This window comes from Cricetulus griseus, chromosome 5 (assembly GCF_003668045.3).
Source record: "Cricetulus griseus strain 17A/GY chromosome 5, alternate assembly CriGri-PICRH-1.0, whole genome shotgun sequence".
Taxonomy (NCBI): Eukaryota; Metazoa; Chordata; class Mammalia; order Rodentia; family Cricetidae; genus Cricetulus; species Cricetulus griseus.
Genome location: NC_048598.1, coordinates 52,717,384 through 52,729,870, shown reverse-complemented (window position 1 = coordinate 52,729,870; position 12,487 = coordinate 52,717,384).

The window sequence follows — 12,487 nt, the reverse complement described above, 5'->3', positions numbered from 1 at the left end:
CTCCCGAGTGCTGGGATTAAAGGCGTGCTCACCACTGCCCGGCTCAACCTGTTTTCTTATAGAACCTAGGACCACCAGCCCAGGGATGGCCCACCCACAGTGGGCTGGGCTCTCCGCCATCAATCAGTAATTAAGAAAATGCATTACAGCCAGATCTTATGGAGACATTATCTCAGTTGAGATTCCATCCTCCCAGATGACTTTAGCTTGTGTCAAATTGACATAAAACAGTCACTTTGGTGTTAAAAATTAGGAAGTTTTGTTTTGTTTTACCTGCATGTATGTCCATACACTACATGTGTGCATTGTCATTGGAGGCCAGAAGAGAGCATTAGACTGAAGTTGCAGACAATTATGAGTCACCGTGTGGGTGCTGGGAGTTGAACCTGGGTCATCTACAAGATCAGGCAGATCTCCTAACCACTGACCCATCTCTGTCCCCTCCTGGCTTGACTGTGACTGGTATTCTCCAGAAGTCATGGACCAGCAGGGACACTCCTGAGCCAGGACAACCATTTGTAGCCATGTGAGTCATGTGCTTACTTCCCAATTCACACAGTCCAGTGGCTGCATTCTTCATCTGAGTGGACCCAGCTGAGGGCAGGGGTTTCTTGGAGGGTTCTTTTAGTCCCTTGTTGGAGAACTAAAAGTTAACCCACCCCATACTGCAAAAGTACTGTAAAACATAACACACGGACCAATGCACTTCAGTGACATCACCTTCCTAGGTCCTGTGGCAAAGACTTCTGCCAGGCAGGACTAGCTAAGCAGACCACAGAGCTATAAAGGCTTGAGTGGCTTGCAGACCATGGAGCTGTAAATGTTGAATGACATGTACCTCTCATCTGTAACTTACCTTGATGGTCAATTGGGCATGGTGGAATTCTTATGTGTTGGGCTACCACTGATTCTCCAAAAGCCAGCATGAAAAAAAAAAAAAAAAACAAAACCACAAGAATGCCTCGGTGGTAACCCATTCCAGATCTACACCCTGAACTACAATATGTTCATGTGACCAAGAAGAAGGGTGGGTGGGGGGAGCCCAGGGGCCCAGGGACTTCAGTTATGTTTCTGGGCCCAGCTGTGTCTGCAGTGAGGGTTTGCTGGGCTGGGCCTTTTTCAGTTATATAAAGCAATTAAACTTCTATGACTAATAACCAAAATCACTACCAAACATTTGGGCTAGGGTGGGTAGGCTGCCAACGGAAGTTGCCTAAGTGATATGTGTGATCAGCAGATTGGGCAAAAGATAAGAAGTTAGGAAACAGAACAGAGTCCACGAGGCTCCTGTCTTGTGTAGTAGGACAAAGCTACCCACAGCTGGGCCCAGAATCCCTCACTGCAGGGACCTGGCAAGTAGGGAAACCATTCTCTGACCTTTGCCACCTACTGCTTGACTCAGACACCCAAGGAAGGAGCAGGAAACAGACAAGAGGGGGCTGAGGGGAAAGCCTGGTAGCCAGTAATCAGGCAAGAAGGGGCATAACTCTGCTGGCCACTTGACCAAGAAAGGGGGTAAGGCAGGGGGAATACAGAATTTCTCCATGGGGACATACAGGCTGCTTATTATCGCTACAGGCTTCTGAACTCTTTAGGGAGGCCAGGAAAATGCGTAGCCTCCATTTCTCTAGCTTTGCTTTCAGCTTAGACTCATGGTGTGGATTAGGTGTGGGGATCTAAGGCCCAGGTGGACTTCCAGGCCAATTCACACCTGCGTTTCCACCAGTTTCCAGTAGATAGCCAACCTGTGGTACAAACCCAGCCAGCCCTGCCAGGCTCTTGGATAGGAAAGAGAAATGTTTCCATTGTCTTGCCCATTGCAAAATGCACACCCTGTCAACTGTTGCCTTTGCATCTTGTACATGCGTGAGCATGCTCTACCGCCCCCTGTTGTGTGTCCCCAAGTGGGGTTGGGTACTCTGTGGCCCACTGTTAGGAGGAATGGCTTTTTCACTCATTAGCTTGAGGTCATTGTACGGACGGTCTGACTTGTATAAAAAGGAAATACTTCCAAGTCTCACACTTTGATTAGATGACTTTTGACAATACACTGCTGTTGTGGCATTGAAAAAATTTTTGAGTTTTCAAAGGCTTCATGCCCATGGCCCAGAAAACACTACTGGACAATTCATATAAAGTGTTACATTCAATTGAAGTTTGTGTTGATGTTTCCAAGAAGCACCCCTAGTAAGCGAAGCTACTATGTTTCTGGCAATTCCTAGGTAAACAGAGCCCTTGTTGGTCACCTGATCAGTCTGCAGGGACAGTCGGGAGTCGGTAAACTTTCCCAAAGGTTCATGGCCCATTCCACATGCTTAGGATCTTGCGATTTACCCTCATTGCCTCTGAAGTAGACATGCAATTATCAGAAAGTTCACTGGCTCCCCACACGATGCCCCCGAGGGCCTTTTATTTTATTTGGAGCTTTGCACTGAGCCTCAGAAGGACTTAGAACACGTGCACTGATGTGGACACAGTTGACTCAGCAGTAAGAACGCCCGCTCCTCCATGACAGGTCTCCTAGCTTTCTTCTGCTGAAGCTGAAGTATTGAGGGAGACACTTTGTAATCTAGCAGTTCCCCAAACCTAATCCTGGCTGTAACTGTTGGAAAATGCACACATGTGACATCATAGACTCTTTACTCCCTGGGTATTTTCGAAATCCTCAGAGCAGGAATGGGCCTCCTTTAAAGTGCACAGTGATTTATGCAAAGAGACTTGGTTCCTGGAAGTCCCCAGTGTGCTTATCAAAAAGCATTAAACAGGCATGCGGGGGAGAAGTCTGGGGAAGTCATCATTGCAGGGGTTTTTGGCAAGGCAGACAAGGGCTTTTCTTAACAGAGCACATGGGGACTGGAATGCTCCCAAGGCTTTCCTTTCCTTTTTTGTCCATGAAGTTAACTTCAGAGAAGATTTGTGAAGAGAAAAGGCAGGGCCCTGGTTAGGCAGCATCTGTTCTCAGCCAAGCCTGGGGCTCTCGCTGTCTCTCTGTAGTCATCCCCTGAAGAGCTCCTGACGCTGCTCTTCAGCATGGCCACCTCTGGCTTGAAACTGATGGCTTCTTGGCTGGTATAGCCTGGGACCCCTGCACGCTCCCCAAGTGATCGCCCTTTGTGCTAAGATTTGTACTATTGATCATGATTTGGGGTCAAAGTTTAGGGCCCTAGTAAAGATTGTGTCCAGGTGAAGTTTTATGGTATTTTAATTTTATTTGGGGAGACCAACAATTTTTCTAGATTGTGGGGTTTTGCACAAGATTAAAGGGTATATAGTAGATGCCAAGGTCTCTAGAAAAGCCATCCTATTCTCCCCCCCCTTCCCTTCTGAGGGTTTTGCTTCCCTAGCACCCAGAGGTCCAGCCTGACCAACACCCTACAGCTCCCATAAATCCTTAATCTCCGGTGTCTGCTGTCCTTCCTCTGGCTGGGTGGATCTGTGTGTTCCTGTTCAGACATCTGTACTGGCCTATTCTTGAAGTTCTGATGGGGTGGGTCTGTGTGTTAGTATTCAGGCATCTGTACTGGCCTGTCCTTGGGGGTTCTGACGGGATTTGCCCTCAGCTGCAGCCACTAAGAGCACCACCTGTGCACATTCACTAAATTCCCTTTAAAAGGGCCCTGCCCACCTCCCATCTTTCTCTCTCTCTGCTTCTCTGCCTGTCTCTGTCTCTCCTCTCTCCCTCTCTTCTCTCTCTGACCCTCTCTTCTCTTCTGCCATTCCTGTCCCCAGAGGCTAGTCTCCCTTCTTCCCTCCCCTTTTTTCCCCTTCACTTTCCCCCCAAAAAAAAACCCTCCACCCAAACTCTCATGTGCTGCTTTTTAAAATGACAACACCGTGGGCTGTATAGAATGATCTAGGGGCAGATAAAGAGGCTGCACAGCCCTGCTGTTTAGTCAGTTGTAGGGTTGTGATCTGGAGAGGCAGAGGTGAGTTGAGGAAAGGACTGCAGCTTCCGGACACTGGAATCCCAAAGTCCATTTGCCAGCAGCAGCAAGGGAAACAGTGACTCCAGCTTCTTCCAAAGCCTTCCAGCAGACAAGGGAGTTTGCTGCTGGGCATACTGGGTTACCTGAGGTCTCCATCTTACTCCTATGCATCTTCTCACTTGTACTTGCCTGGCAGGGACAAAGGAAATCCAGGCCAGGACAACATTAGTCTGAACTTGCATAACAGGAGTCCATGACCTGAGCTTTGACTTCTGCTCCTTATCTTTCTGTATGACCTTAGGCAAACAGGCCTTCTTTGTTACTCAAAACTCCACAGTGTGAAGTCACGGCAAGGTCCACCAGAGAGGAGATGGTAGTACTACTTTGGCAGAACTATCTCAGATCCTCCTGCCCATGTAGGCTGTAGTGTGGGTGCTGATGACAGGAGAGAAATTCAGTTGAGATTCTGATGCATTGGTCTGTGCTGGGCCTGACTGTGATGTGGGTTCGTGGATCACACAAGAAGCCAGCATCACATCAAGATTTACAGAAGCCTAGGAACAGGGTTCATGCGCCAGGGATGACGGCTGCCGTTCGTAATAGTCACAGTGGCTCTACCGGGACTGCTTTTAGATGAACTGCCACTGCCACTGCCGATCTCGGTATTCGTACATTGTACAGTCCTGAGGACAGTTGATAGCATGCCTTTTCCCCTGAAGCAGACTCCCTCTGCATAGCCCTTGAAAGCAAGAACCTTCATGTTTACATTCTACAAAGGGTTTCTGTATCCCTTGCTGTTATTTCTGCTCTTTGACTAAGTTAAATGGTATCTAGCTTTAAGTTCTAAGAGCTTGGAACAAAGAGCTTGTCTCCTCTTCTGAGGAGACAAGAGTTTACAGTATTCAGCACTGTGTGTGCACTTGTGAGTGTGTCCATGTGTGCATTTATGTGCGTATGCACGGACATGCATGTGTGTGTGTGAGGAACTTGAAATAGAAAAACATGTTCATTTTCTATACCATCTTCCCCAGATTCCTACAGTGCAGCCAAGATTGTTCTAGAAGATGTGGTTTTCAGAGTCAGAGGCAGAAGAATTCAAGGCCAGTCTGGTCAACAGAGGGAGTTCCAGGCCAGCCCAGGCAGCAAAACTAGTTCCTTGATTTAAAAAAAAAAAAAGTGGTCTCTGCTAGTGCAACAGAATAATAGATAAATCAGAGTCCAGTTCTCAAGGAAGTTTCTAGGTATTACCTTCATTTGTCTTTAACAGTTTTTGTCTTGGTTTTGGTTTTTTTGAGACAGGGTTTCTCTGTGACTTTGGAGGCTGTCCTGGAACTAGTTCTTGTAGACCAGGCTGGTCTTGAACTCACAGAGATCCGCCTGCCTCTGCTTCCTGAGTGCTGGGATTAAAGGTGTGCGCCACCACCGCTCAGCTCAGTTTTTGTTTTTTAAGAAAATTCAACATTTATACTGTAAGAATTTGTTATAAATAAAGGGAAAGACTTAGACCACCTCTCTCTGACAATCATTGTTCCTATCTTGTCTTTTCTAATCCTCACATTGTACTCAGGACCCAAGTGTTTGACTGTTCTTATTTTACCGATGGGAAACTGGCACAGTGCAAATCTGGAGGACTCCTACTTGGTGTCTAGAAGCTGAGCAGAAAGGCAAGTTCGTTTTCATTTCTTTTCTTTTTTCTTGTGTATTAGAAGTGAATCTGGTGCCTTGCACATGCTGTGCTGGTCAAGCGCTCTACCAGTGAGCTCTAATCCCATCTCTGAAGACAACCTGTTTCACCACAATGGGAATTCTGGTCTTTTCTAGAGGCTTCCTTCTTTACACTCTTCTTAGACTAGTTCCTTTTGTCTGCATTCCTCTGGTGAGTTTGGCTTAAAAGGCAGCTCGGGGTGCCCTGGCCACTTGGACATTGGCCATGTAACAGCTGTCCCTTTCCCCCTCAGAGGAGGTTACATTTCTGTGGTGGAGGATGTGTCCCCAGGATGTAATTTATCTGTTTGTTTATAAAGCACTTAAAGATCTTTGGGGACAGCAGGACCTGTGTAAATGTGCTATTTATTATTCATCAGCTTTATCCTCTTAATGGTCCCTGCAACAGGTCTGAATCAATTGAGGTCCATCAGGTCACAAGAAGTAGTGCTAACCTCCCTCCCAGTGAGAGTCCCCACCCCAGCAACATTTCCCCACTCCCTCCCCAACATCCCCATACCCCAACATCCCTCCACCCCACCCCAACAGCCCCCACACCCCAAAATCTCCCCCATTCCCAGCAGGCCCCATGCTTGTGCTGGCAGGTTGTGTTCAGGTGAAGGCTGACCTGAGGTGCTGAGGAATCTTTGCAGCTGACTCTGCACATCACAGAAAAGCTCCCAAAACAAAGGGCCCCTGGATTCTCTGATGGAGCAGGGCAGAGCAGCCAAGTGTAGCAAACAGAGTGGTTTTTTTTAATCCTGTCCAGCTTATGCAGATCTTGCTAAAATTTATTGTTCATACTCCTTACTTTACTGGGTGCACATAAATCTTCCAAAAATTAGAATTTGTGTCTGATTATACAAACATTAGAAAGCTATCCTGCTGCTGTCCTGGAGTTGGTAGCGTGCCTGCCTTGCAGGCACAAAACCTTGTGTTCCGTTTCCAGTACAGCATAAACTTTGCATGGCTGTACACTAGTCCCAACACCTGGGAGCCATGAGACCGTTAGCCATGTAGCAAGTTCAAAGGTAGCCTGGGCTACAGGAGCCCTTGTCTTCAAAAGAAAAAAAATGAACTTTCATTTTATTTTTACATTTCTAAAAAAAATGTAAAACCAAAACAACAACAAAACATAGAAAATGTACATCAGTAGCCCTCATGCCAATGGCTTTACTGATGGCTCCTGTCGGGGCTTTTACTCATTCACCCACACAAAAAACTACATTTGGCATCTGGCTGTAGCTTGCTTTTCTCATCTCACACTATTTTAGCACGATTCCTCAGTGTTTTCTTTAGGATTGAAGTGCTTTGGTGTGGATGAACACTGTGGTCTGTCCTGGAAAGTCTGGGTCTTGCAATGTCCTAGAGTCAGCATTCAGAATATTAATTTTCATTGGTCCTGTGAAAGGGGTAGGTGACCTGCTAAAATGAAGCCTCAGCAGAACTCAGGCTTCAGGTTGACTATATTTTAATGTACTGGTTAGCAAACCATTCCTCATACTAATGGGATGCTTTGTCCCCTGTCACTAGAAGAGAGAGAGAGAGAGAGAGAGAGAGAGAGAGAGAGAGAGAGAGAGGAAAAAATCTTAATTCACATTTTCCTTCCTTTCCACAAGGTCTCCCCGGCCTTATGTAGCCCAGGTTGACCTGAAACACACAATCCTCCTGCCTCAGCCTATCAAGGGCTGGGATTTCAAATGTGTGCTACCATGCCCAGCTCGGACTCTCCTTCAGGTTGGAAACTGGTTAAGAGCACATTGGATAAAAGGCTCCCCGACAGAACCTTCTAGGTGATTTCTTGGCTGGTGGTCTCTCTATGACAGTGACAAGTTATGAAGTCCCAGGAGGGGGTTCTGCTGGCCACTTGCCTGTTCTCACTTCTGCTGAGACATGGTAGATCACTAGAGACAGACTAATGTATAATAAAAGGAAAAGTATTTGCAATGCACAAACACTCAAGAAGCCAGAGGAAAAGCAAATCCATGTCCATCTTTCAAAGTAGCAAAGATCAAATGTGTGAAGCCGCCCCCTTGCCTTGGGGCAGATCTTCACAGGCTTTTCCTAGTGGGATTTAGGTCTGGTCTCTCCTCTTGCTTACACCCAGCCAAAACCTACTTACAAATGTTACCTAATAAGAGGTTTCATGCTGCCAAGAGGTAGTGGCACATGCTTTAATCCCAGCTCTTGGGAGGCAGAGGCAGAGGCAGAGGCAGAGGCAGGCATATCTCTGGGAGTTCAAGGCCAGCTTGGTCTACAGAGTGAGTTCCAGGGCAGCCAGGGCTACACGGGGAAGCCCTTTCTTGAAAACAACAACAACAACAACAACAACAACAACAAAAAAAAAAAAACATAGAAGAATGTGGTCAAATAAATAGAGGGGGACACCAAAAATGCCCCTCTCTGGCCTCTGTGGATATGCCCTGCACACACACATTCATACACATACACACCCTTCCTCATTTGTGCCGTAGATAATGAACAGTCAACAATGACTTTTCTGAAAGTTCCATTTAGACATTTTTGTTTCAATTTTTTATTACATTTTATGGGTTCCCTGCCCCAACTTATTAACTTATTTTGTGTGCATGTGGGGAACATGTATGTGTGCAGGTAGAGATCAGGGGACAATCTGATCACAACAGTCTTGTTACTCCAGATCTGTAGAATCCGATGCTCTGGCTCCCATAGGTACCCTATGCATGTAGAGCACAAACACACAGGCAAAATACTCATACACATGAAATAAAAAAAAATTTAAAAGAAGAAGAAGTTGAAGATGTAGAAAAGTAAGATCAGAATAAGCACTCACAGTCCTGTTGCCTAGGGAAACACTGTTAACATTTATGGGTATTTTCCATATGAGTGTTAAAAATATGTCCTCCCTCTGCTTCGGGTGTTAACTTGACACAGTCCAGAATCACATGAGGGAATCTCAGTTGGAGATTCAGAATGGCCTGTGGCCATGTCTGTAAGACACTGTCTTGATTGATGTAGGAGGGCCCAGCCCACTGTGGGCGGCATCATCCCTTAGTAGGTGGGTCTGAGCTGTTTAAGAAAGTTAGCTGAGCAATCCAGCAGGCAAATGTTTAACATGCACGCACACTTCCAGTTTTTCTCTAACCCCAATTTTTTCATCCTTTAAGTTTTCTGCCTTCCTTCCTTCCTATATATTTTATATTTTATATTAAACTATTTTATATTTTGGGGGGGAGGGAGACAGAGCTTTTCTGAGACATACTCTTATGTAGCTGAGATTGGCCTTCAAGTCCTAAAGTAGCCAAGGATGACCTCCACCTCACAAGTACTGGGATCAGAGGCATTCACCACTATGTCCGGTACCTTGTAACAAATACTGCTTTAAAACTTTTCCTCAATATGATTTCCCTTGATAGCACAAACTACCCTCCAGGAATACACCTTCACTTATTTAACCACTCCTCCAGGGTCAGAAATTCTCACAACCACAAACAATGCAGCCTCGATCATTTGGTTATAAAGCTCACATCTCTGATAGATCCTCATTACACACTCGTGGAAGTAAGAGTGCAATATCCATGGGCATGCAATTTCTAAAGGCACTTGAGATGCCCTGGCTATTCTTCCAGCACTCGCACGTGAAAACGAATACAGTCATAACAGCTTCACTAACACAGAACTAGTGCTTTTTTACAACTCTAAGTCATGTGATGGATGGAAAATGGCGCCTTGTTTTTAGGTGAATTCCATGTTTCAATGACTACTGAAGTCATGTTGTTCCATGTGTTATCTGTTTGTAATTTGTTTGTTTATTTACTTTTTTATACAGTTTCACTATGCTTCTGAGGCTGGTCTAGAACTCACTAATTAGCCCAGGCTAGCTTTGCGCTTGTTGTAATCCTCCTGCCTCAGTTTCCTTCAAGATGAGAGTATAAGCATGGACCAACATGATCTGCTTTTCTTTTTTTTTTCTTTTGTGAAGAAACTGTGCCTTTTTTTGCACATTTTTTATTAATCATTGTATAGATTTTAATTTTTTTACATTTATTTAGTGTCTATGTGTATCACACATGTACTGCACAAGCCGTGTTGTCTATAAAGTCAAAGGACAATTTGGAGAAATAGACTCCCTTCTATCACATGGGTCCCAGGGATCAAACTCAGGCCACCAGGCCTTCAAGGTAAGCTTCTTTACCCATGGGGCCATCTTACCAGCCTATGTTTTATAGATTTATGGCTAGAAAAATCTCACTCAGAACATATAACCACCATGGTATATTATTTTCCTACCCCTCCCTGCCTCCCTCCCTTCCTTCCTAGAAATGGTCTCATGTATCTCAGGTTGGAGCCAAAAATGTCTTTCTCCTGCCTCTACCTCCTACACGGTGGGATTACAAGTGTGCACCACTACTCCTGACACGGATTTTTCTACTCTTTTTCAGTGTGTGTGTGTGTGTGTGTGTGTGTGTGTGTGTGTGTGTGTTGAGGGAGCTGTGGTGGTTTTGAGACAGGGTTTCTCTGTGGCTTTGAAGGCTGTCCTGGAACTAGCTCTTGTAGATCAGGCTGGCCTCGAACTCACAGAAATCCACCTGCCTCTGCCTCCTGAGTGTTGGGATTAAAGGCATCCGCCACCACTGCTCGACTCTTTTCAATTTTTAAACCCAGGGATTTACACAAGCTAGGCAAGTGCCCTACTTCTGAGCTGCATGTAGCCCATTTTCTCCTCTCTATGCTTCTACTTATTATTGTTGTTGTGTGTAAGTCAGAGACTTCCCAGAGCCAGCCTCCTTCCTAGGTGGGATCCTGTGTGTGGACTCTGATGGTCGAGCATGTGTGTCAAGTGCTTTTACCTTCTGAGTCATCCTGCCGCTTCAATGCTTCTACTTAAATCTCTTACATAGTTGGGAGTTATTTTGTTAAATGACAGAACCATTTTTAAAAGTCTCACACTCACTGGACTTTGTTTTGTTTGTTATTTTTGTTTTGAGACATAGCTCAGACTAGCCTTGTTTACTGTGCAGCTGCAGCTGGCCTCAAAATTCTAATCCTTCTGCCTCAGCCTCCCAAGAAGCTGGTATTACATACCTGTACCACTACACCTGGATTTTATAGCAGGTCTCATGTAGTCCAGGCCAGCCTTGAACTCTACATATAGCTAAGGATGACCTTGAACTTATGATCTTCCTGCCTCTACTTAGAAATACTGGGATTATAGGCTCTTACCGCTGAACTCAGGGCTTTATGAATGCTGGGCAAGCACCCACCAACTGAACTACATCTCCAGGTCCTGATTTGTCTTTTGTTTGTTTGTTTGCTTGCTTTTAATAAATATATGTTCTATCCTGGACAGATGCCTCAGTTACTAAGGGCTAAGGCTCACAACCAAAAGAATAAATATATGTCCCCAGTGTTTTAAGCACTTTAGGGTCCATTTTAGAAACATATTTTATATTAATTCCATTGGTGTACTTACTTAGTTTCAGGCATCCCCACATTATTTTAATTGATGTGCCTTTAAATATATTTTATTAATTTATGTAGTAAGGAAAAGCCCTTTTCACTGTTCTTTCCTATCAAAATTCCTTAACTATTCTCCACTGTCTATTATTTCAGATAAATGTTAAAATAATGTTGCTGAATATGTGTATGCATGTATGTATATATGTGTGTACGGATATTTGAGACAAGATCTCATGTAACCCAGACTAGCCACCAACTTTCTATGTAGCTGGGGATGACCTTGACCCTTCTGCCTCCAAGAGCTCCAATACCCAGTTTTTGCAGAATTTTTATTGTATTTGAATTTCATTGCCCTGTGTACTAATGGGAATGAGGCATTCTTCTGTGAGTTCTCCTGGCTTTCTCTGGTGTGTTAGTACTTCTAACTCAACATGAGAAGGACCCTAAAAGTCCCTACTGGAGGACAGAGGGAAGTTAAGAGCAGACAGACACTTGGTCTCTTGGGTGACTGGTACTGGGTATTACGTATCTTGCCATCAGAACAACTAGAAAATGAGAAAACAATAAAAGCTTTAAAACTGGAGGGTTAGGCAGGTGGTTTAAAAAAAAAAAAACAGGAGTTATGTGTGTGCCCATGTGTGTGGGCAGAGTGGAAGGAAATGCATTACACAAACCCAGGAGGTGTTTCCTTAGTAACCTGGCCTGCTCTCTGTGTCAGGGAAGTGGAAAGCTCATGTCAGTCTGAGCTGTTGCTGTGTTCATTGTCCCTCCCCTCTGTGTGTGGGTGTGTCACTGTCAGCAGTGGAGCAACCATCACTTATTTATCGGAGTGGAGTCAGGATCAGATGTTAGGGATCTTTTTGGTTTTATGAGACAGGGTTTCTCTGAAGCTTTGGAGCCTGTCCTGGAACTCACAGAGATCCACCTGCCTCTGCCTCCCGAGGGCTGGGATTAAAGACATGTGCCACCACCACTGGGCTAGATGTTAGGGATCTTAAAAATAGATTTTGGAGAGTAGATCCAGCGTTATTTCACGGAACATGCTCTTACTGGCTTCTGTGGGAACCTAACAAAGAACCTCCTGATTTCTCTCTGATTTTATAAAGATTGTCCAGTAGAGGCTGATACAATGACTCAGCTGATAAAGGTGCCTGCGACCAAGCCTGAACCCTGAGTTCAGTCCCGTGGTGGAAGGAGAGAACCAACTTCTAAAAGTTGTCTTCTGACCTTGACATGAGCACTGTGGCATGTGCACCCTCCAATAAATAAATAAATTTAAATAAAATATTGTCCGGTACAGCATGAACCAATTGTAAAAGCAAGATGGCATTCTTCATTCCTCCATGCAGGGCTTTTCTTTACAGAGAAAGTAATATTTATAATCTCAAAAAAAGACTATTTCAGAGGGTTATTAGGCT